The sequence below is a fragment of the Panthera leo genome, chromosome C1, assembly GCF_018350215.1.
Source record: "Panthera leo isolate Ple1 chromosome C1, P.leo_Ple1_pat1.1, whole genome shotgun sequence".
In the NCBI taxonomy this organism is placed as follows: Eukaryota; Metazoa; Chordata; class Mammalia; order Carnivora; family Felidae; genus Panthera; species Panthera leo.
This window is the reverse complement of record NC_056686.1, coordinates 67,942,182-67,967,057: the sequence shown is the minus strand read 5'-3', so window position 1 is coordinate 67,967,057 and position 24,876 is coordinate 67,942,182. Positions and strand designations below refer to the sequence as shown.

Genomic DNA, 24,876 nt, shown 5'->3' with positions numbered 1-24,876 from the left:
TCAATCTATCCCTAGAACCAATGGTGGAGAAGGTGACATTTGTGTTTGATGTGCTTCTCTAATATTTTATAACCGCACGACTCCCTCTGTGTCTTCACATCTCCCTCCCTGCTCTTCATTTTCTCTTACCTGTTCTACGCCTGCCCGGCTAGTGCCTGTTGCTCAGAGCTAAGCTTTCCATCTTTCAGCTAAAAACCCAGTTTCAATTAATTTCTTCTTTAAAGGAGTCTAATCAATGAACTTCTGGACTAAGGTGTTAATAACAGAAATGAAGCAATGTGCTGATTTTCTTTCCAGAGAGAAATGCATTTGAACATATAAGGGTGATAGCTGAATTCGGAGATGATAACAGGGCATTGACAGCAACTGGTGGATGAGGAAGGGACTGTTGGGTGGGATTTGGAGAACCTTTCAACTCATGCAACTGGACCTACTCTGTCTCAGACAGGAAACAAGTAAAAGAAAGCTAGGGAAAAAAAAAAAAAAAAAAAAAAAAAAAAAAAAAAAAAAAAAAGGAGCAGAAGGTGGAGGGGAGAGACCTCTCTGGCAGGCAGAGAATTATTCTGGTTTTCTTTAGGAAAGCAAATGCCCGGTCTTCAAACCTCCCTTGCAGTGAGGAGTGACAATGGCCAATGAAATATTCACAGTCTGCTCTGGATTTCTCACGTGGGTGCTTCACCTCCCTCCTGGTCACTTCCTTCTTCTTTTCAGAAACGAGGACATGGGATTAAAGAAGCAGCAGCAGCCATATGTTGATGGCTGAAGGAAAAGGCTAAATTAATCCCAAACAGCTTGGTTCTGACATCCTTAAGCCACTAATCAACACCAACAAGGCCTACCCCTGAGTGTGGGATTATGTGGGGAAGAATAAGTCTCTTATTTATTTAAGTTACTCGTTTTCTATTATTTGTAGCAGAACACAATTCTTAATCAATATGACCTCTGGCTGAAATGGGCTAAAGGCATTGAAAGTGGCCTTCAATGACTACCTTGCACCTTCCCTAACTATATCTAAAGTATCTACTATTGATTAAGCACTCACAGCGCACAAGGTGGTTTGCTAGCACCACTGACTTCTTCTACGACAGCATGAAGGTGATATTATTAGCGTCTGACAGAGGATGCTGAAACTCAAAGTCACATAGTGAGTAAATGGAGGGTAGATGGGAAACACTGGGTCTTTTTCTGAAAGGTATATGTATTTTTCCACTTCTCTCTCCTGTCCTGTCTCCTAAGCAGGGATAGAGTGACCGCATTCCCTAGTCACTTCGTTCCTATTCTTCCACAGTGATGTCACAGAGGATTATGCCCCCAAATAGAAGCTGGTCAATGCTGGCCTTATAAGAATTTTTATGAACACTGAAAACGTTCCTTACAATTAACTTACTTTATCAAACCATCAGGGTTTGCTATAAAAATGATCTGTATTCATGGAAAACACATTGGGCTCATGGGTAGGCTTAAAATAGACCCTAAAGGTCAGGTAATACTTTGAAGGAGTGATAATGGTCTTGAGTAAGATAAAGGAAAATAATAATGCAGGAAGATCAAGGAAGGAAATACCGGAATCTAAATATGAAGAAAGAGTGTTGGAACAACACCATTTTAGCCCCTTTGGACTTATCAGCCTACTTTTCTTTCATGGCTACCCACCACATGCTAACTTCCCAACCTTCTGGCTGTCTTGCCAAGGTGGCTGACTGGTCCTGACAAGGATCAGATGAAGTCATGAAGACAGGGCCCCACATCCATCGTCATTTTAAAAGAAAAAGAATTTAATGTGCGTGCTATTTTTGTAAATATGCTTCATAAGCCTTCCCATTTTGACTAATCATTTCAGTTCTGGACATTTATCCTAAGGAAATAATTACTGAGATGGGCAAAGATTTTAAGTTAAGATGATTATTTGTCATATTGCTTATGTAACCAATATATCGGGACAACCTGAAAACTAGTATTTTGAATCATCAAATTTGAATGATTATATTTGAATGTTTGGATGATCAAATAGTTCATTCCAACAGTGCAACATCACAGAGTCATTTAAAATACAGCATAATCTTCTATTACTCTGCACTGCCAGTGAATAAGGCAGTATGCACTATGTGATACCATTTTTGTAAAAAATAGAGTGCATGCATGTTTATGCACAGAAAATACAATAGAGGGACATATATATGGCAAATGTAAATGATAGTTATTTGGGGAAGAGAGGTTGCAGGAATTTTTATTTTCTTCTGGTTGCATACATTTTATTTTTCCACATTGAAAAATAATTTTTCCACATACCAGTTTTGCTCTAAGAGAGGAAACATTGAAAGTAAAAATAATGAAACTATGAAAGACGGTGCCCATGTAGATCACACAACAAACAAAGCGAATGGTCCACTCCTACACTGTCTGTAGACACTGCCATCAGGAAACACCAGAAGATTGTTATTTTCTGCTAACAGAAAACACCCCCCACCCCCCACCCCCAGGTGCTTGGCTCCTCAGAAACATAATGCCTCTCTCCAAACAGAATCTGGTTGGAAGACACCACTGCCACGTTCTAAGCAGAGGCAGAACCACATTATTAGCCATGAATAAAGGGAAGCAATCATTTTAGAAGCCCTTAAAATAGCACTAACAGCCACAAATGCAGATTCTTTTAGACTCCCTTCCTTAAGACACTGATGCTGCAGTTTAAATTATTTATTTTCATTCTTGCCTCTCCTCCTCCGGCTGTTGTCTGTCTGGTGATGGGGAGGGACACCACTGACCAGAAAATAGAGCCTCTTCTGCACACTGGCAATCAGAGACCGAAGGAAGCTTGTTGGAAGGATGGAAGAAAGTTAGAGGCTGTCACCACGCATACCGTTTGCATTAGATGAGAAACGATGTACTGTTAATACTTAAATCGAGAAGGAATAGCAGAGTAAAAAAAATATTCGACCCTGTTTCTTTTCCTTGTCCCACTTTCTTTTCACCACGCCAGTATCAAAAGTCTATCTATATGCTGCATATTCCCAGGAATATCTGGCAATATCTGCAAGTGCACAACTTTGTAGACATGGCAAGACAAATGCTTTATTAAATGTTATGCCTGATGCCGAATTTTAAGTTTGTTCTCTTCCACCCAAATTTAATATTTGGAGGTTTCGGTACATATAAGCTTGACAAATCAACTTTCTGTTCTTGAGTTAAAGGCAAATAAAAAGCATTCCGAAAACTTCATGAACATCAAATGTCAATTGCAGCACAAGATTTTGATACGACTGTACGTAAATCTGAAACATATGGATTGAATTTTCCTTGCAATATTCTAGTGTTTGGAAGGAAAATCTGTGCAAAAATGTGTTGCGGGTTTTCTGAAACCCCCAAAGTTGAAAAAACATTTTGATTTATTTAGATTTAGAAATGGGATAACCATTTTGCACCCCAGGAAACTTAATTAGGTACCACATTCAGTTCTGCACTGCATGGCACAGGGGCCTGAATGAGTGATCCCCTCTTTTCAGTTGTATTGAACGGTTTTAAGTCCATTTGAAGTATGGAATCTAATCAGTGGAGGAGCCAAGAGGTTTCCTTGTGGGGCTCTAACTACCCCATGTAATCTCCATCAGCTTCCCCTCAAGTCACCTCCAATAAACATACAATAAATAAACAATAAACAAACCTAAGATGCAAACCCAAACAACCACACCACTTAAGTAAAAACTGCAAGGTTGTTACACAAACTAAGCCTCCAGACAAGTTTCCCTAGCCTACAGAAAATTCCTGTGTCTCCACTGCCTGAAGTACAGAGAAACACTGACGACCACCCTGATTTTGCTTGGCTTTTTCGGATCTTGTCTCAGACCTGAATCCTTTAGCTTGACTTAACTGCATTCCTCTCCAACCCTCAGCAAAGTTCCATCCAGGAGCCCATGTCCCAGCAGGTCACACCATTCTGTTACTCTGCTGGGTCACGGGGATTCACAAAAGGTACCAGGAAGAAGCCGGCTAACATAACATTTACAGGAAGGTTGCACTGCCACGGACTACTCTACCTGATCAGGATGCGGGTTGTCCTTCAAAGACATTGATTTGCAACTGCATTGTAGACATGTCTCCTTTTCCAGGTTAGAAATCTTTTCCAAATTAGAGATTCAGTAAATGGAATTGGGTTAAGACTTCCTTTTGCTTGCCTTTCTAAAGATGTTACACTTAAACACAAAAACCAACACACAAGGAAACAGTGTAAGCTTTTGATTCAGGAAGTTTTGCACATAGTAGAAGTTCAATTAATGTTACTTCTTCCTTCTTATTTCCCTGAATATTCTAATAACCATATTGCCTGGAATTTTGGTTCAAATCATCAAACAAATAATCAAAGCCAAACAAAATAGAAATCAAATCATCAAAAACAACACCCACAGTCTGTTAACAAAGTTCTCAGCTTTTTTTGATGCCCAGGGATACAGAGAGACTCCAAATTTCCACTCCAAAGTCGTGACCGTTGTGCAGGTTTGTCCTCAGCAAACTGAGAGACTGTTCAGGATTAATTACGAAATGGAAGGTCTCTCTCTCTTTTTCTAAAATCGGTAAGCACTAAAAAGAGAAAATGACCCAATAGAAAAATTTAAGGAAGATAGATATTTTAATTTTCACACAAAAACATACATTTTTCTAAGACCACAATTACATTACAAAATGTAAAGATTCATGCTTTTTTTTTTCCTCTGTCAGTTATCAAACACTGGCTTGAGAGATACTTGCTGTTACCAGGCATTGGGGAGTAGGTAAAAAAAAATTAGCCAAGAGAAAGCAATGATTCTGATTAAGTAAATTCCATTGAACTCTTTCTAGTAAGCATTATTCAGGTCATGAATGCTAATTTGTCCTGCAGGGGGCTGTGGGTAATTACCCAGAAAAACTATCAGCTTTATTGAGTTGCTACAAAACAGTATAACTGCATGGTACACTGTAAAAGAAGACAACCTTGATGTGTACTCACAGAAGTGGGTATTTTTCCCCCCCACTAGGAAGATTTTTATAGCCGAGAGAGAAATGATAATAAATGGCATTTCGCTTAGAAAAATAAAGCCACGTCAGCGTCACTTCCTGTTTAATAGTCAAATAAAATTCCTGACATGCATAGACATGTATCTGAGAAGTGCCACCAAAACACCCAAACACTTTTAGCTTTCTGCATATTTAAAATTGTGTAGAATCAGAACCATCTTAAAAAATGAAGCAAATATGGCACATTGGCCGTGTTCCAGCAACTACACAGAACTGCTGACATTACTAAAATCTAGATAATTTAGTCCCATATGGGAATCCATACCACAATTATGTTGTCCCTGCTCCGACACAGCCCTGATTTTGCACTTCTTTAAGCCTGGTTTTTTATAATCTTAATTCCCTTCACCAATAAAGCAATTTGCATTCACATAGTCTTCCTGGCTAAGACAAAAAGGAGAAGAAATCTGTTACATGACCTTGGTCTCTTTACAGTTGATTACAAGGAAACAAAGTCTTCAACTAACCCGTTCTCTCATCTTTTTTTAATTGATGTGAAACATCACACTATAAACTGTTGAAGGCTACCCGCAGCAGGCTGGAGACTCACATATTAAGATGTAGGAGGCTCACATGTTTAAAATCACTTGGTTTGCTCATTTAGCACGATGAGGTAAAACTCATGCTAAGTTCACGCAGATGTGCATCACGGACAAACACCTACGTATTAAAGAGATGGCATTCCTCTACGAAAAAAGGCACAGAGCTATTACCAAATGTTGAGATTTAAAAAGTTGTTTTTACAACTCTCCATCCTCTACTGAAATAATTTGAAAAATGTGCTTGCTTGGTTCACTAAGGCCTACCCTGACACTTCATAAGTTTAACAAAAAATAATCATTTCCAGAACATTGTTTTCTCTGTAATTTGGTCCAAATAGTGTCAAAGTCAAATATTCACATGAAATGTGTTTTTCTTTTTGCCTCACCTTGCCTGCCTTAAAAGACGAAGCAGCACAGAAGAACCATGTGGCAAGTATAATCATATCAAACAATTAAACTTCAGTGGGAAAAGTGAGATTACTAATTTAAAAAAAAACTCTTTTGGTCACCCTTTTTCCCTACACAAAGAAAATAAAAGGTGCAGGTTACCTATACTTATTAACAGCAATGCTTTTGGAGGACTAAAATATTAAAGGAACAATCCTAAAGGTCCCTAGTCATCTGTGTATCGAGGAGTCTGTGATCTTCTTTAGTTGTGGTCTTAGTTAAAAGGGCGACAACATCCCTCGAGGTACCAGTAGGTACCATTGATTGCCAATGATGATTTATTTGGGAAGGATGTTACCCCACATTCGAAACAGTTGAGTGACAGTAGTATCTGGCTGTCGCTACCTGAGATATTTCATATTATTTTAGATTTAATATAATGTTTACTCTGAAGGGTAGGGATCTATTTTGTTTATTAAAACTTTTTTTTTTTTTTTTTGGTCCAAGACCAGGAACTATTTCCACACGGTCTTTGTTTAACGTTCACATTAAGCACCAAGATGTAGTTAAAAATGTGAAGCTTTGATTGTGTCCCTTGCTAATATGATTAAGCTTGCAGGGCATGCTCTTCATTTACTTTCTTGTGAAAACTTGTGAAAACTTGTATATACTCACATATCAAACCCAGAAAGCTATTTTTTCCTTGTCAAATAGTTTTTTAAAAGGAGCCTGAAAAAGGCACTGACTATGAAAAAAGACAACCCAATAATGGAGAGTTCAAACTGTTCATGTGTACTAATAATGAAATCCACCAAAGTATTTTTCATTCTTGCTACACCTTGACAGTGACAAAAAGGAGCCAACATAACTTTTCCCCCCCAGCGGATTAAAAGCAGCTCTCGGTTTTCACTGTAACTATAACCTATGTCTAGTAATGGCCTTTCAGTAGAATTAAAAAAAAAAAAAATCAATATTATCACCAATGCATATCTTCTCTGGTTCTAGCCTTGAGAATATAAAATTGTTTTTTATCATGGCTCATTTTAAGGGAAAATGAGTACCATATGTATTTCATATATAGTATTAAAGAGTTTGAATGAGTGTGTTTGTCAGGTTAACACTTCTGGTTTTAATAAGGAATTTTGTTTTTCAGCCCTCTTTTCATTGCTCACCTAGGACCTAATCTGCCATCCATACTCTGAAAAAATTCCCTCCAGACTGCAAAATCGAGCCGCATGAGGACTTGTCAAATGTGCGTTCAACTGGAGGATAGACACCTGAGAAATATTATTATATTCAGCTTTCACATTATCGTTATCACGCCCAACACATCTAGCCCAGCCCTGTAAGTAATAATTATTAACATGAATGTTAGTTCAGTCTAATTTAGTTCATTAGCAGGATAACTCCTTTGATTTCCAAAGAGGCATCAGGACACTTGAATCAGTGGGTGGTACCGGTGTGTTTATTACCATCATTCATGTAACTTTTGCTCCTGACGGTGGTGTTTGTTGAGTGAACAGACGCTGAATATGTAGCAAAGCTCCACAAACTTCCTTTTCTGGACTTGAATGTGTGCAGAGAAAGCCTCGGGGTCTTCCTTCATCCGTCACCCTGGAATTCCCTCTGTCGGGCGGACTTGCAAGGATTAAGAAAGTTGTCCCCAGCATGTATTTCACTAAATCCTCACATCCCATTCAGCACGGCTGCTGCCCGAACAAGTTCCTCCTGTTTGCACACAAGAAATGGCTGGTGCAAACAACTCAATAGAGAGCCTGCCTGGCACAGTGAGGCAGGTGTCAGTTCAGCTTGGTGCCAGTTGTTAATCCATTTGCTTTACATAAAAGATGGAAAAATAGGGCTTTGTTACTTGAACTAGTTCTTCAGGCTCTGTGTAAAGGAGGCTTTTTTCATTCATGGTTTTTTTTTTTTAACAGTTTCTAACATCATAATGCTTCTTGTTAGGAATCTGGTAATATGATTTCTTCCACAATGCAGACAGGCACCAGGTTTACAGTAAATTCATACGAACTGTCTGTCAAAAGGCTGTGTATTCCACTTGGGTTACAAAGCACGTACGTGAATAGGGCAGGAGGTCAAAACAGTGTAGGATGGCAGATAGAGTGCTAAAGAATGAGCCGGGAAGCAGCTTTTTGTTTCTTACTAATATCGGCGGCATCGTTTTTGGCATGTCACTGATGTATTTTTTTCTAAGTGATTTCCCACGAAAAAAAGACAGTACACCTTGAGCTGAATGAGAGCTGTATTGTGCCCAAGAGAAACAAAGGCCACTAGACCCTAAGATGCAGTTAATGGGGTATCAGAATTACGAGCAGGCCTGTTGGCTTTGTGTGTTGTTGTGCATTGATCTCCGATTCATTTTGGCAGTTGTGGTACTCCATTACTCTAGATTTTAATCATTCTGCAAGACAGGGATTTGATGGGTGAGGAATGTGGCAGTGGTTGAAAGAAAGGAGGAAGCAAAGGGCGACTTTAATCAAAGTGCGATTTTAGCATGAGAAGAGGGAAAGAGGAGCTACGATATTGCATTGAAAGATGGAAGAACAGTTCCTCTGGTGGATCGCACACTTCTTGAATGGAGCCTACAGAAAAAGGGCACATGGGCTGGGAGCAGTTTGAGCTTAGTTGTTCAAACTAAGTCCTGAAGCTATTTTCAAACTAATATTTAATATATATTCTTGGTGAATATTTCACCTTCTAAAGGTTATGTCAGAGGTAGATCTGGAAAATAAATGAAGAAACAGAGTTTGTAACATTTCTTGGGAGATGGCAATACCTCATCTGTGGTCCCCACTTTGTGCTGTATAAAGGTGATATTCCGCATACAACCCGGGCACAGGGCCTCAGGATTTAATGCTCTGCTGCCACAGTCTCGAAATTCCTATTTTTCAATAATTGTGGAGTATGCTTTATTATGAGCCGTATAATCAGATGGATATCATGTGACACCAGCCAGTGAAAGTCTTGTATTGAAACAACTTCTTTCTTCTCCCTTTCTTTAATCCAGATTTGATGCTGTTAATGAATTCCATTATTTAAATTGACTAGTAAGATTGGAATCAATTTGATTTATCAGACTATGTTTCCCACTAATTAGGCCTTCTTTTTAGCCTCCTTCTGTGAATTTCATTCCTCCCCCCAGTTTTTCCTGATACATAATTGACATAGAACACTGTGTGAGTTTACGATGTACAATGTGGTCATCTGATTTGTCTACATTGTGGAATGATTATCACAATAAGGTTCGTTAACACATCCATCACCTCACATAATTGTACTTTTGTGTGTGGTAAGAACATTTAAAACCCATTCTCTTCGCAACTTTCAAGTACAGAATAGAGTACTCTTAACTATAATCATCATGCTGAATATTAGATCCCTAGGACTCATTCATCTTATAAGTGGAAATTTGTACCCTTGTCCAACGTCTCCCCATTTTTTCCACCCTTCCAGCCCATTCAGTCCATTTTATTCTCTATTTCTATCAGCTTGGCTTTTTTTTTTTTTTTTTTTTTTTTTTTTTTTTAGATTCCACATATAAGTGAGATCATACAGTATTTGTCTTTCTCTGCCTAACAGAGTTCACTTAGTATCATGCTTTCAAGGTCCATCCCTGTTGTTGCAAATGGCAGGATTGTATTCTTTTTTTATGGGTGAATAATATTCCATTATGTATTCCAGAAGTGGAATTGCTAGATCATGTGGCAGCTCTGTTTTGAATTTTCTGAGGAACCTCCATACTGTTTCACATGATATATGTACCAATTCAGATTCCTATGAACAGTGCACAATGGTTCGCTTTTCTTACATCCTCATGAACACTCGGTGTCTCCTGGCTTTGTTTTGTTTTGTTTTTTTGAGAATTGTCTAGAATTCTAACAGGTGTGAGGTGATATTTCATGATGGTTTTGATTTTAATTTCCTTAATCATTAATAATGTTGAACATCTTTTCTTGTCCTCTTGGTATTTGTGTGTCTCCTTTGGAAAAATGTCTAGTCGGGTTTCCTGTCCATCTTTTACTCAGATGATGATGATAATGACCATGATTGCTATTGAGTCACACGAGTTCCATATATATTGTGGATATTAACCCCTTACTGACATATTGTTTATAAATTTTTTTCTTTCATTCCCTAGGTTGTCTCTTCATTCTGTGAATTATTTCTTTTGCTGTGCAGAAACTTTTTAGTTTGATGTATGACATTCTTAATATTTTTATCTTTGGATTTGTGTTGTATGAAGTCTAACAGAATGGTGGAGCATGGACAAAAACCAAGGAGATACACGCAATACATGTGTCTCTTGTTCCTTATCTCCCATGAACAGAGAGCATCTGTGGTACCCAATGAGCACTGAATTCCAGTGGACCCATCATGTGTGTGTGGAAGCTCACTGAGTTTCAAAGTGAGCACAAGGGAAATGGGTTATGTCTGTTACTGAGATGGTGGTGATATGATGACATAGAAGGGAAAATGTAGGGCAACACCTAGGTCTTTCCTGTTCAGCCTTCCTACTCTTCTGTGAGGTGGAGAGTGATGGTAGAATGTGCATAAATCAAGAAGTGAAATAAAGCCAACCGAGTTAGCTCTGTGTTGTCTTTCCACTATTCTGGTAAGAATAAAATGCATATACATATCTAATATACAAAATAGGAGTTGTGTGATTTCAGTGATTCCGTGTGACTTAAATGCTCTTGTAAAATGGGCATTGCGTGATATAAAATTGGCAAAATTCATGCTGATAGCTTAAAATTTACTTAGTACGGCATGAAGTAGCAAATAAACACGAACATAAGTCACACGTATGAGACTATGTACAAGAGGAAAAGAAATCTGTGTATTTTAGGACCTTTAATACCATCCCCCGCCCTCACTTTTTGAACAATATGACCCACATTTTAATTTTGCACTGAACTCCACAAACTACGTAGCTGGCTGTGCAACTAGGAAATATTTCTACCAAGGAAGTAGAAAGTGGGATGTGTCCCCAAGTACCATAAGGTAAACTTTCCAGATTTCTAAATGACTTTACCTTTGAAGGAGTCATTCAGTACTGATCACAACGATAGTAAATGGAACCCCTTCTTGTGATATCCAGAATCAACTCAGGCAGCAAACCTGTCAGTCCCCTGTCATTGCTCCACTCATCACAGCTCAGCAACTTGGTAGCTACCTTTCTGGTTATGACAAATAGTGTATGACCAGTTCCTACTGGTCATGCTGCCTTCTCATCAAGGAGCAAGATAAATGGCCATCATACAATTTGAAACGGAGGACTTGAAAGTAGCACATTTCCATAATACGTGGCCACGGAGGAGAATGCCACTAATTAGAACCCAAGGAGCACACAATTTATAAATTAATTAGTAAATGAACAATCCCCTAGAAGCCCCAAATAGTTCATTTGCCACTAGAAGATGAGCCATTTCCCCATCCACATGAGTAGAGTCAATCCCTTATTAGAATTGCTTAATGCTAGTGTGTCTATGCAGAACTTTGCTACCGATGTCAGCCTTCTTCAGTTGAAGAGAGAGTGCTGAGGGGCTCCCTCTCAAGGGGAGTGTTAGCTCTCACATTCCCCTGGTGCTGCCATTGGTCTGCCAGCAACTGATCAAATCAACACATGTCATCAGTGCCTCCTGTCATCTTAACCCAGACCATTTTCTCTAAAACAGCAACGCTCTCCCCTTGCTATTTGAAATGTTTTCTTCAGTTGCGCTTAACTCTTTCTGACACATTATGTACAGCACTGTCTTCTCATTGTCTGTCTTCTCTTAATCATACAGTTGGCCAAAGAAAGTCTTTTTTTTTTTCACTGCCATGTCCCCAGGGCCTAGAACACTGCCTGGCTGGAGTGCGCCCTCTGTGAACACTTGTTAGATTGATGAATGGGGGTGGGGAGAGAGAAGGAGTGGTTGAAGGTCACAAACAAGTTTGGGAAAGACTGGATTAAACGAAACTCAACTATCTTCTTTATCACTGGACTTAACAGGCCTTTGATAATAGCTCAGTGTTGCTTGTCAATCTCCAACAGAGATCTAATGTAGCAGTCAATTGGACCTTGGGACTCTCCCTCCCTCTTCCCCCCCCCCCCGCCCCCGCCCCCCCTGCTTAGAACAAGTATTCTTTGGAACACATTTTGGGAAATGTCATCTTAAGTGGTAATTTATTGACCTCACAGAATTTTAAATGAACCTTTTACCAGAGTAAATCCACCTCTTTCCTTCAAGTTCTTAATATTTTATGAAGCAGCCTTTCTTGGGCTAATTAGAAAGGTGCTGCCATTTGGGTCCTGCTCTTTCCAGACTCATCATATTCTTGGATTTCACACTAAAAGAAGTTTACTCTTAACCTGTATTTGATGCAAGTGCCACAGTGTTGGTTACTTTGCCCTACTGGTTTCTGCATTCCCTCTAATTCTGCATGCTCATCAGTCTGTGTCTCTCAGAATAGGAACAGAAATTCCTCCAGGCAGAAGGAAAGGACCCAATTCACCGGTCATGATCTTTAGCACAACATTCAGGCCCATCTTGTGTATAATGCAGTGCTTTCTAAATGATACTAACGAAAATGATGTAATGATATTGATCCCACATCAAAAACTGAGGTAGATGTAAGAAAGTAAAAACACAACAGAATAGAAAGTCAGGTGTTTCTCAATTCCTGGTTTCAGGATCCTGCTGTTGTAATTGATGTTAATGTTGAAACAGAGACATGCTCTGTACCTAGATGAGTGAACCAGAATACACACATGATCAGGCATAAAGCACACTTTCAAAACTGGGTCTAAACTATTACTAAACAGGATGTCAAGTTACAGCAGCCGAAATAAGTTGTACTGTACCCCGAACACACACAGAAGCTGGCCCAGACAGCTAGTAAAATCTCAGAGCAGGGGCACCTGGGTGGCTCAGTCAGTTAAGCATCTGACTTCGGCTCAGGTCATGATCTCATAGTTTGCGAGTTTAAGCCCCACATTGGGCTCTGTGCTGAAAGCTCAGAGCCTGGAGCCTGCTTCGGATTCTGTGTCTCCCTCTCTCTCTCTGTCCCTCTGCCACTCACGCTCTGTTTCTCTCTCTCAAAAATAAACATTAAAAGAAAGGGGAAAAAAATTACAGAGCAGAAATATTCCAGAACAGTCTACCAATACATTATTAGGAGGTACTTCTGGACAAATCATCAGATGTCCTTGGTAAAGCTCATAAAAGTTTACTCATAATTTGAGCGCTAAAATGCCGTGTTTGTATAAAGAAGCGAACAGAGTAAATTTTATAAATGTAAACACTTTCTTACCGGCATTTTTCTAATACGGGCATCGAATCTATCGTTACACAATGAACTTTGCAACAGCAGTGAACTTTGCCCCAGAAACTAAGGGTACTGATGAGCACCTCGGGTCTCTATACCAAAGGGTATCTATGTAATACATAGGAATTTTTGACCTAGCTTGAACATGTGACATCAGTTTAAAACCCACGACTTTGAGATTTTACTGTAACTGAAGTTAGTACATTTATATTTGTCCTTTCTGATAGTTAAATTATTAGTTCTAGATATCATCTAGCTTTGGGGGGGCGGATAAGGACTTTATTTTTTTAAGACACTTTTTTATTGTGGTAAAATATATATAACACGGGCACCTAGGTGGCTCAGTCGGTTAAGCGTCCAACTTCGGCTCAGGTCGTGATCTCACAGTTCGTGAGTTCGAGCCCCGCGTTGGTCTCTGTGCTGACAGCTCGGAGCCTGGAGCCTGCCTCGCATTCTGTCTCTGTCTCTCTGCCCCTCCCCTACTCGCTCTCTGTCTCTCTGTCTCTCTCTCAAATATAAAAAGTAAAACATAAAAAAATTAAACATATATATATATATATATACACACACATAACATAAGATTTACCATTTTAGCCATTTTTAAGTGTGCAATTCAGTGACATTAAGTGCATTCACTGTTTTGCAACTATTGCCACTAACCGTCTCAAGAACTTTTTTCATCATCCCAAACTGAAATTCTGTACTCATTAAACTATAATTCCTCATTCACCACTCTTCCCAGCCCCTGGTAACCACTATTCTACTCTTTGTCTTTATGAACTGATTATTCCAGTCACCTTACATAAATGGACGCATACAATATTTGTCCTTTTGTGTCTTGTTTATTTCACTGAGCATAATGTCTTCAAGGTTATCTGTGTTGCAGCTTGTGTCAGAATTTTATTCTTTTTGAAGGCTGAATAATACTCCACTTTATGTATATACCACATTTTGTACATTTCTCTGTAGATGAGCATTTGAGTTATTTGCATCTTTTGGTTATTGTGAATAATACTACTATGAACAATGGTGTACAAATATCTATTCAAGTTCCTGTTTTCAATTCTCTTGGGTATGTACTGAGAAGTGGGATTGCTAGATCATATGGTAATATAGATTTAATTTTTGAGGACTGCTGTACTGTTTTCACTGTGGTACGTCGTTTTACGTTCCCATCAGCAATGTACAGGGCTTCAATTTCTCCACATCACTGCCACCACTTGCTTTCTGTTGTTGTTTGATAACAGGGAAAATTTGCTTTACCTATATGTTTCATTAATATTTTTTCTTCATTTTGTTTAAAGCTCTAGTGATATCATTTCTAAGTTACTGAATTGAGATTTTTTTTTCAGTCCACAAATATATTATTCCTTCTTACTCACCAGATCTATTAGTTTTTCCTTTTTAAAAAAATTTTTTTAATGTTTATTTATTTTTGATAGAGAAAAGGAGAGAGAGAGAGAGAGAGGGAGGGAGCATAAGAAGGGGAGGGACAGAGAGAGAGGGAGACACAGAATCTGAAGCAGGCTCCAGCTCCGAGCTGTCAGCACAGAGCCCGACGCAGGGCTTGGACTCACAAACCCCAAGATCATGACCTGAGCTGAAGTCAGATACTTAACTGACTGAGCCACCCAGGTGTCACTAGTTTTTTCAAGACTGAGCCACCCAGGTGTCGCTCCATGTATTTGTAATGGAGATTATGTACATACGTGTGTGAATATATATGATATATATATCATATATATAATAAACATATAATTTATTACTGTCATGTTATTTGTTTTTGGTATGTCATCAATACTGCCATAGAATGATGAAAGTGAATACAAAACTCCTAGCAGAATTATAAAAACAATAGTACAAATACTTTCCTTTGACAGTTGATTTTGTATGTGTTTGTAGAAGTGGTGGGTTTTTGTTTTGGGACTTGCTACTGATGTCATTAATATATCTCTTTTTAACTTTTTGCGTTCAGGTCAACATTATGCTGCCTCACACAAGCTTCATAAATACAGATGCTTTCTGCCTGAGAGGTTCTCACAAGGGCATAGATTCTAGGCTCCAATGATGAAACATTACTTTTGTTAGAACCAATACCAGCAAGATGCTCCTATTAAATAAGACAAACAGGTAGCTTGACGTTTTGTGATAATTTTAACAATCGGGTTCAAGTCCATTCCCTCTTCTAAATTAAGTGCAAAGAGATTCATCACCTGGGCCAATAATTTCATGGCAGGTCGTGCAGACCTCACCATATAGGCTCCTGTGATCACGTGTGTGAATCATAGCATTTATGCCGCCTAAGGCACTGGCGTATGAAAGCGCAGCCTAGACCCAGCTGATTAAGCTGTAGCATAAAACAACACTTCAGTAGTCAGGAGCATGACAGCCCACAATGGTTTATTGGACCAAAGAGTATAACATTGTAATTTACTTCTCTAATACATGTCATGTTCTCTCTTATTGTTTCCCCTTATGGAGTGAAATATGTAGGTAAGAGATTGCTGTACAAGCTTCATGTGTTATGCCCCTCCAAAATTAGAGGGTAACAAACTGTCTTTATTATCCTGTGCCTTTGGTAAGCTGCCACAAATCACAGAAACCACTGCAGGTGAGCATCTAGTGGTTTAAAAAGTCAAGGCAAACTAAAAGACTTCATGTCTCTGCCTGAAGCTATTTTTGAACACTACAGTACAAGCTAGACACAATTATTATACTTCCTGGCCCTTCTTTTTTATTGTACGTTCCGAACCATTTTTTTTTTTCTTTCTTATTGACAGGAAACCAGGATTTATGAAATCTGGCTCAATGCAAATATTTAAAGACTTAATTTTTTTTTTCCTCTCCCCAAACATAACAATGTAAGTTGAATGGTGTTTTGGTGAGTTTATTTTTCTTTTTAAACTGGAATTCATGGCTGTTCTCCAGCTGAAAACGGCACTAGTCACAGATAATTTAAAGAGAATAGCTTGCTTGTTTGTCAAGCAAACATGTGTAATCTGATGAAATTATTAATGTCATAGTGTTAACTCTCTTCTCATAAATACAGTTAACAGTGCTGACACTGCAATTATGCTCCAATGTTCCGGCTCTTTGCTTATTCTCTCAATCTGTCAGTCCAGTATGGGGAAGACAAATTGTGGTGGGCACTTGACAATGCACAAAAGAGATATAAACCTCTTCTGATTAAACCTTGATGAAAGATTAAATGGTTCTGAATGCTTGCCAGATTCTTGTGATATGACATTTTTAACCAGTGGTAATAAAGTTCTATTCAACAGAGGTTTTTGAAAAAAGATTATAAAGATGACATATATACATATGTCCATATATATATCATACGTACATATGCATATGTTAGAGTAAGAAACAGCACAGTCATCTCCTACTCTGGATTCAGACTTTACAAACAAGATGATATCAATTCTGATACTGGGCAGATTTTTATAGCCTTCTTCTTTTTTTTTTTTTTTTTCCTAACAGAAAAGAAACAACACATACTTGAACATTACCAGGGTTATTGTCCTCTAACCATCAAATTGAGTGGTCCCTACTTTTATTCTGTAAAATTCTCATTAGAATTTTTACCATACCTATTCTGTTAGCAGTCAAGAACGAATAAGATTTAGTGTATGCACTAAAACTTAGTTCACATCTTTACATTTTTGGCTTTGGATCAAATGAAAATGGGCCAGTTCATAATAATGACCAACAATTATATAGCACTTACTATGTCCCGCTAGGGGTCTAGGACTTTATAGACTTCAAATCATTTAATCTTTATATGATGTAGCTACTAGTATTTTCCTCTTTTTTAGATGAGGAGACTGAGGCAGAGAAAGGTTAAACAACTTGCCTGAAGTCACACAACTAATCACAAGTAGAGCTGGAAATTGAATACAGATATATTACAACATAAACTTGTGATAAACCTGTAGATTGATTCATTAAATTCATAAAATAATTATAGCGCATATTTTAAAAACCTATAGCATCATGGACCGATCATTGTTAGTATTCATATTAAAAAGTACGCTCAATCAAAAAGTCTCTTTAAATAAAAAACAAAAGAAAAGCTCTTGCATTTCAACACTCTAGTGCCTGGAATAAATGCATGCATTAAATGTGAAAGAAATGGGGAACCCAGACCAGTTGAACCTGGCTACCTAGACCTTTTGGTTGACTTACTTGGAGCAGATAAATTGAAATAATAAAGAAAACTGGCAGCTTTCTACACTGTGTTATTGCTAAAAACCTTGTTGCAAATTCAGAAGGAACCTATGCGTATCATTCCTGGCCCTTTTGTTCTCTGTGTTTGTGACAGAAATAGCGTAGTTGTGCTTTCTCTTTTCCACTATGCACAACGTACTGCAAAACTCGTTTGAGAAAAGATCACCTTAGGAGGATGGAGAGGGTTTTAAAGACAGTTAATAGAGGAAAAAAAACTTTGTGTCAGGTAGAAAGACAAAGGGGGGAAAATCGTTTTCTTTTTTAATTGTGCTAAACAGTTGTTTCCCTCTCTGAAAGTTCATTATATTTATTTGTCATCAGGGTAATTGAGCTACACTTGTTGCTAAGTCTGTTGCTTGCCTTCTGATGAACGGATTCATTAAGTTCATTTCTAATCTCTGTCTTCTAAATTCAATAAGCACTATAAAATTTCTTTCCTTGTATGGGAATTCTAAGGTCTTTTTTTTTCCTCAACAGCTTGAATTCCTGTATTCTGATTAAGATAGATGAAGTATTTGCATTCTATCCATATTCATAATCCTCTTTCAGAGTCAACCTAAAATACCACATTTGTTGCCCAGGCAGACACAGGCAATGTGTTCTGATTGCTCTGCAGCTTTTTGTTTAGATGGATAAGGACCTATCCCTTTTCAAATTCAACAGAAGAGGTGGTCACTAGGTGAATTCAGGCTGTTAAGAAACCAGACCAATCACTGTTTCTTTTGTGTGTGACAGAAACTGTAATTAATGATTTCCCCCCTTTTTTGCTAAAGAAAAAAAAAAGAGAGATGTGCAGTTGACAGACATTTTATTAATAGTTTCTGCCAACTTGCCATGCATAAAAGGTTTTATTGGTTGCAATGCCAGTGTAAGAAAAGTTCTTTTTGATGAAACGTTCAAGATGGTTGTTTTATGGATGAAAAATGAAGGCAATCTGTCTACTGCCAGTGAAATTTGGGTTTCAATAATAAAATTAAAACTATTGTGACATTTCCTATTGTGTTATTTAACCATCTGCCTCCTACTGGTCCAATCAATGATAACATTACCTGGGTCCTCTCTTTTTAACAAGAAGACCTGCCAATATTGTGTCTCATGGTTAATTTACGAGGAGATTTATTATTGATTAAGGTGTTTATATATTTGGTGACCGCTGTTCTTCCTATAAAGGAGAAATACTTTAGTCTCATGGTTGAGGGTTAAATATTCAACCTCGACAAAATGGATGTTTGTGTCCCTTCAGGAACTAGAAGTGTAGGAACCATACACGAGGGCAACAAGAGATGTATGCCGATGACAAACTCTCATCAGGTGTGTAATATATGACTCTAAGTCATTATTTTCTCGTTCAGCATTTAATTTAAAACACATCTTCCAAAATGTTTTCTCAGTATTGACACATTAAATTCATAGTTACCTATATTAGAATTTTTCCCCTTTTGAAATTGTTTCATGCAAGTTTTTATTTAGAGTAGTCGGGTCGTTTCAGTGATTTCTGCTCATCAATCAAGAGGGGGAAAACACATTTTACCACATGGATTCACGATAAAGCAGTGAAGGTGTCTCACTGTGACTTATTTAATCTTCCGTTACAGTGGGGTGAGAAGAAAAGGGATATTCAATATTTTAATAAGTCTTTGGACTTTGTTGCAGCCCAAGTGGAATTTGATCAAGAAATGTGAAGGATAAGATACTAAAGCATTCTAATCATTGACCACCTGCAAATATACCTGCTTTATTTTGCTTATAATAATCATCATTATTAATTTAAACAACACTCCAGTATTTGCCCATATCTTTTACAAACTTTAATTTTTAAAAGTCTTAAATAGCTCACATTTTAGAAGAAGGCAGGCAGCTGGAAATGTGCTCTTTGCACATTGATCTTCAAGCAGTCATTCCTTTTCTCTGGGAATTTTTATGTAAGCTGCCTTATTGGGAATATGCTAATGACATCCGCCATGATTACTGATTTTCTTTGAATCGTTATTCCTCTGTGGGCAAAGCAATCAGAAAGGGAGAACAGGAGATTTCCTTCTTGCTTGTGTGCCTTCTTCAACCATCTGCTCTATCCTGATTCATTTGAATACGATCTGCAGTTTTTAGATCCTTTGCTCCAACATTTCTGAGGCATTTGAAAGCTTAAAAGGAGTTAATAGTTATCTATCGATGTCACAAATGTGGTTCTCTGTTGTGTTCTAAGTGCCAACTTGCCTACCCAGGGTTTACATGGGCAGACTAATTTTGTTAAGTAAAAAAATGGTAGTGTAGATTAGCAGTTTCATTTTATGGAATGTGTAGTTCTGAACACTTTTGCTATTGATGGCCTTGAGCACAGGCATTGAAAAAAAAAAAAAAAGGTAACTAATGTATTAAAACAAAGTATTCCAGGAACAGAATTGTTGATTCTAACTCTCAAGATGAAGAAAAACTAAAACTGGAGAACTAGAGAGAGAGAGAGAGAGAGAGAGAAGAGGGAGAGGAAATTTGTAAAAGAGAAGTTGTGATGTACACTTTTTAGAGTAATGTTTGTAAATGTTCAGATAAGAATTCTGGATTAAGGATGAAAACTTCTGGGTGCCATCCCGTCCCCCCCACCACCAAAGTGTGATTTACTCTCTCTTAGGAAAGTTACTTAATTTCTCTGAGCTTCTGTTTCCTCTGCGGTGACAAGAAATGAATGTCATGTTCCTCTGCGGTGACATGAAATAAATGTCATAGGTGATATTTAAGGTTTTCTCCACCAGTAAAATTGTGTGACCATATTATTTATTCCCATGAAACACATTGCAGATGATGGGGAAGTTACTTTATGGATTTGGTTTGCGCATGGGCATTTGATCTTGCCCAGGGAAAAGCCATTTCAAAAGTAAATCATCCACCTTTAGAAGAGGGGCTCAGAGCCTCCAGATTACGCTTTTAAAAACGATGAGTATAGACAAAATTTTAAAAATGGGACACCATATCTTGCTTCAGTTTACACGGAATGGATAAATTGCTAAGGATGTTGCTGATTGATAGAAGCAAGTCTTCCACATCAGTGAGTGAAAATCAGCAAGATTCTGACACCCTAGCAAAACAGAGCTAACTTAATATGCAGAACTGCCATTTAGGCAAGAGAGTTTGCAAAACTTGATGCTATTAGGTCAGGGAACATTGTCAAAACACGAAGGAGAAGTGAGTTGGGGAATGTTGACACTCCCTTTCCCTATTCAGCTCATTTAAAAGTGAAGAGAGCTATTAATGTAAAATTGCTTCAGAAAGTGCCTCCATCTTGTCCTTCGCACCCAGTAATTCCTCCTATTTTCTTCACATCAAGAACCGGATTGAGAACAACCCAGCTGCCACCATCTTTTACACAACTGTGAGATTTTTGAACAAGTGAATAGCATCTACCGACCCTAACTTCTGATGAGGCTGCTGGCTTGTGCTGTGAAAGACCACTGACCACTCCCTCCACCTTATAAATGTTATTCTTCTGATGTTCTGTGTCTTCTCTGGCAACCATTAGGGATTTGTGTTCTGATTTCCACGGGATACTTCTGGCTTATTACAAACTGAGTGGCAAAGCCAAGACTTAAATGGAAATTACTTCACTGCTGTGTTTCAGCTGACCAGAGACAAACTCACGCCCAAAATAACTTCCACTCCCTTCCTTCCACATATCCCAACAAAGGGAAGAAACACACAGCCACTGTCTTCTTTTTTGATGTATGATACAAATAGAACACTTTTGAGAAACAGGCCTAAAAATAGCAGAGAACAAGCGTATCTTAATATTTCATGAGATAAAATTTCAAAAGGCCTGAAATTACAGATAGGCAGGTAGCCAGTGATATATAGAGAGAAGTATTTATTGCAACCATCGGCCTACGTTTGATAGACAGCAAATACTCTTTCACTAGTAGTTTAGCCAGTGGTTTGGTAATACACAGTCCTGTGTTGTGACATCCAGGGAAACCTGATACTTCATCTGCTTGGCTATCGCATTTATTTTTTTTTTTAGGATTTTGTTTGTTTGCTTGCTCCTGAAATATAGTTCGCAGATCTCCTTGAGGTTCAGTGGCTTTGCCTCTTGTAATGGTTAGAGGAGCATATAACAATTAGATGTGGGTGTTTCTCACTAGTATTAGTGTCATATATATATATATGTATGTGTATACACACACACACAGACACACACACACACACACACACACACATATATATAGTTTAAAAAGAATTTTTATTTTTTTGCAGGCTTTATCACTTACATATATTTTCTGTTTCTTTCTAGATTAAAAAATATGCATTACATGCTCGATGGCCGAAGAGATCATAATCCAAGTAAGTCATCTCGTACTACTCGCACACATACTCTTCGGTCCCCCCAGCCCCACAAATGACCTTCCTGTTCTGTTTCTGGATGGGGAAGAAATCCAGAAAGGAAGTGTGCTCACCGGCTCCCGCATCAGCAAATTTCGGATCTACGTGCACTCAGACATCAGAGCAGTATCTGGATGGCAACATTAAATGCCTTGCTGTTTAAAACATCTTTGTGAACTCAGATTATTGAACATTATATCCAATTTTGAGGACGATTTTGTTCACATGAGATCAGTTTTTCCAAGTTTAGAAATGCAGCATTCTTAGTTTAAATATTGCACGGTGATGATTTTCAATGATTAGAAACACATTCATACTATAGCAAGTCTGGGCCCAAGAATCCCTCATTTATAGCCCATTTTTCTCTAGCTACAATCTAAGTATTTCTAGGTTGTATTACATTTCTCATTCTCATGCGCTCTCGGTCAATAGACTGTCATTATCAGAATAAAGTTCTTTACATTTAACTGAATTTTGAACTTATGAAACATACACAAATCTACTTGAAAATTGATATGAAAAAAGTGAATGGAATTTAAAGTGTTCTTCACTTCTTTGGTCATTTTACAGAGACATTTATGTAAAAATGCCTTTTATGTGTGTTCCACATTTACCTTTTTCTTTTCTCTTTCTTTCTTTCTTTTTTTAATTAGTGCAAACCACCTGTGCAAAGTCATGGGAGTTTTCAACCTATTAGATAAATATAATCAAAATATTAGATTAGAAAAAAGATGAAAGGAGTATCACTGGATATTGGCAGTTTTTTTCCCCCTGGAAACAAACAAAACACACGTACTCTTTACTGAACTATTGCACTGCATTGAATAAAGATATTACCATGTGTAGCTAAAACAACAACAACAACAAAACCCCAGCAGTTTCTAAGTATTTGTGAGGAAACATACTTTAGACTGACATTTGTGTACATTTTTCTGTATCTCCTCCTCAGTCTGTCCATTCTTCAAGTAAATGTGTATTTGGATAACCTCTGCCTCAAACTCTGGAACATAACTTTGAATACTCGTGGGAGTTGACAATGTTATTGAGTATACAACTTTAGTTCCTTTGTACTTCAGCAACATTCCCCATTTTAGTTTTTTATGTTTTTTTTTAATCTATTTTGAGAGAGAGAGAGAGTATGGAGGAGGGAGAGAGAGAATCCTAAGTACTGTCAGCATAGAGCCTGCTGGGGGGCTTGATCTCAGGACCTGTGAGATCATGACCTGAGCGAAAATCAAGAGTCAGAAGCTTAACTGACAGAGCCACCCAGGCTCCCGTCCCCATTTTCAAATATATCTTTAAATGGACTTTTACTGCTAGAACTTCAGTGTGATTAGACCCTTTTTTTTTCTTGACTTTAAACTGATACAACCATTAGCCTGCCTGTTAGTTCTATCTGGTAGTCTTATCACTTCCTGCCTCCTTTGTAAAGTCTTAAGACATTTTCAAACAGGTGTCCATTTAGGTGCAGTTACTGTTCCCCTGTTGAATCAATAATCACAAACTAGAATTAGAAATTAAATGAGAATTAGAAATGGAATTAGAAATTTCTCATTCATAAATCTGCCAAATGTGAGGTAGATTTTCCAACTCATATATGCAGAGCATGAGAAATACACTTCCACGTGTTCTCCAAATGAACAAAAGGCATGAAGGAAGGTTTCTTTAACTCTGGAAGTGAGAGATGAGTTCAGAGTTATACATGCCACTCGGGGAGAAAAAAAAAGAAATAAGGATATATAACACGACATCCATTTTAAAGAATTTGCATCTATCAGCACTGTATTGAAATTTTGTCAATTTATAGTAGATATTCTGCATTGACCTATACATAAAGGGATTTGGCTTTTAAATTTCAGAACATGTATGTTTTTTTCATCCAAATAGTTAATGCTTAACACAAAGATATTCATGTTTTATTATTCTCTTTTGGAATAATACCTTCAGAAGCAATTTATGGACCATACAAAAAAAAAAATGAGTTCTTTTCAACCAATGAGCAATGTGCTAGGAGTTGAAATAGAATGATGGCAATAGCTTGATTCCTGACCTTGAGAAGCTTGTGGTCTAGTGGGAAGATCAGCCTTATAAACAGATGATGTCACTAAAGGGCGGTGAAGGCCAAGGGAGTGCACACATGGGTTTTGATCACATGTGGACTGTTTGGTTTGTTTACTCATCTGAGTCACTGAACAAGGCTACAAATAACTCATGCCTGTTTTCAAAACCAAACTCCTCTCAGAAATTACAATTTCCTGTTGAGGATGTTCAAAGGAAAGATTTAGGCACGTTTTCATGAGAAGGCTAGCTCAGTGGCTTAAATATAGAAGGTATTAGAAAACTACTGATGCTGTACTGCACACAAAGCATGAGGAGGGGTGTTGTAGGGAGGGCAGAGGCGCTGGCTCAGTAGATGTCTAATCTCACGTGGAGGTTAACTCTGAGTCTTTACTTTTACGTGCTGATGGTCTTTGATCTTCAGTCGCTCACTTGATTCATCATTTATACATGATTCATTGATAGGTGAATCAGGCTGGACTGCTAATCAATGTTTCCTTGAGTGGATCTGATTCTCTCTTTCCCAAATGTTTGTTTATTCTTCGTGGAGGCAGGGGCGGTGTTCCTCAGCAACCTTCTAACGCGGAAAGGTCACAAGACTCTTTGGTACGTGTTGATACTTGTGTGTACTCTATACCAATGTCATCTAAAAACTTATCATTTCCCTAGGGGACTTGTGTTCATTGATCTTGAGGCATCCTAGAAACTTATTTTTAAAAATAAAACATTGCATTTAAAGCAAGGCACAGACATAGCATTTAGACCATATCAAGGAACATTTCAATGTTTTCATTCTGCTTTGATATCAAATACACTTCAAAGTATACCATTTTAATAGGTGACAGAAAACTTATATCATAAACACATTTCTAAAATCACTTAAAATCTTAGAACAGGAGCAACATGGAGACTCCAGGCT

General features: G+C 37.9%; 1 long non-coding RNA gene across 1 annotated transcript in view; it reads left to right on the top strand.

The window, feature by feature from the left end:
* LOC122227231 overlaps positions 1 to 22,049 on the top strand; it is a 67,584-nt gene extending 45,535 nt beyond the window's left edge. Inside the window, exons 4-6 of the long non-coding RNA XR_006205931.1 lie at positions 7,129 to 7,320; positions 18,778 to 18,845; positions 21,811 to 22,049. This is a non-coding gene — a long non-coding RNA (uncharacterized LOC122227231). The remainder of the gene's footprint in view (positions 1 to 7,128; positions 7,321 to 18,777; positions 18,846 to 21,810) is intronic.
* Positions 22,050 to 24,876: the final 2,827 nt, after the last annotated feature.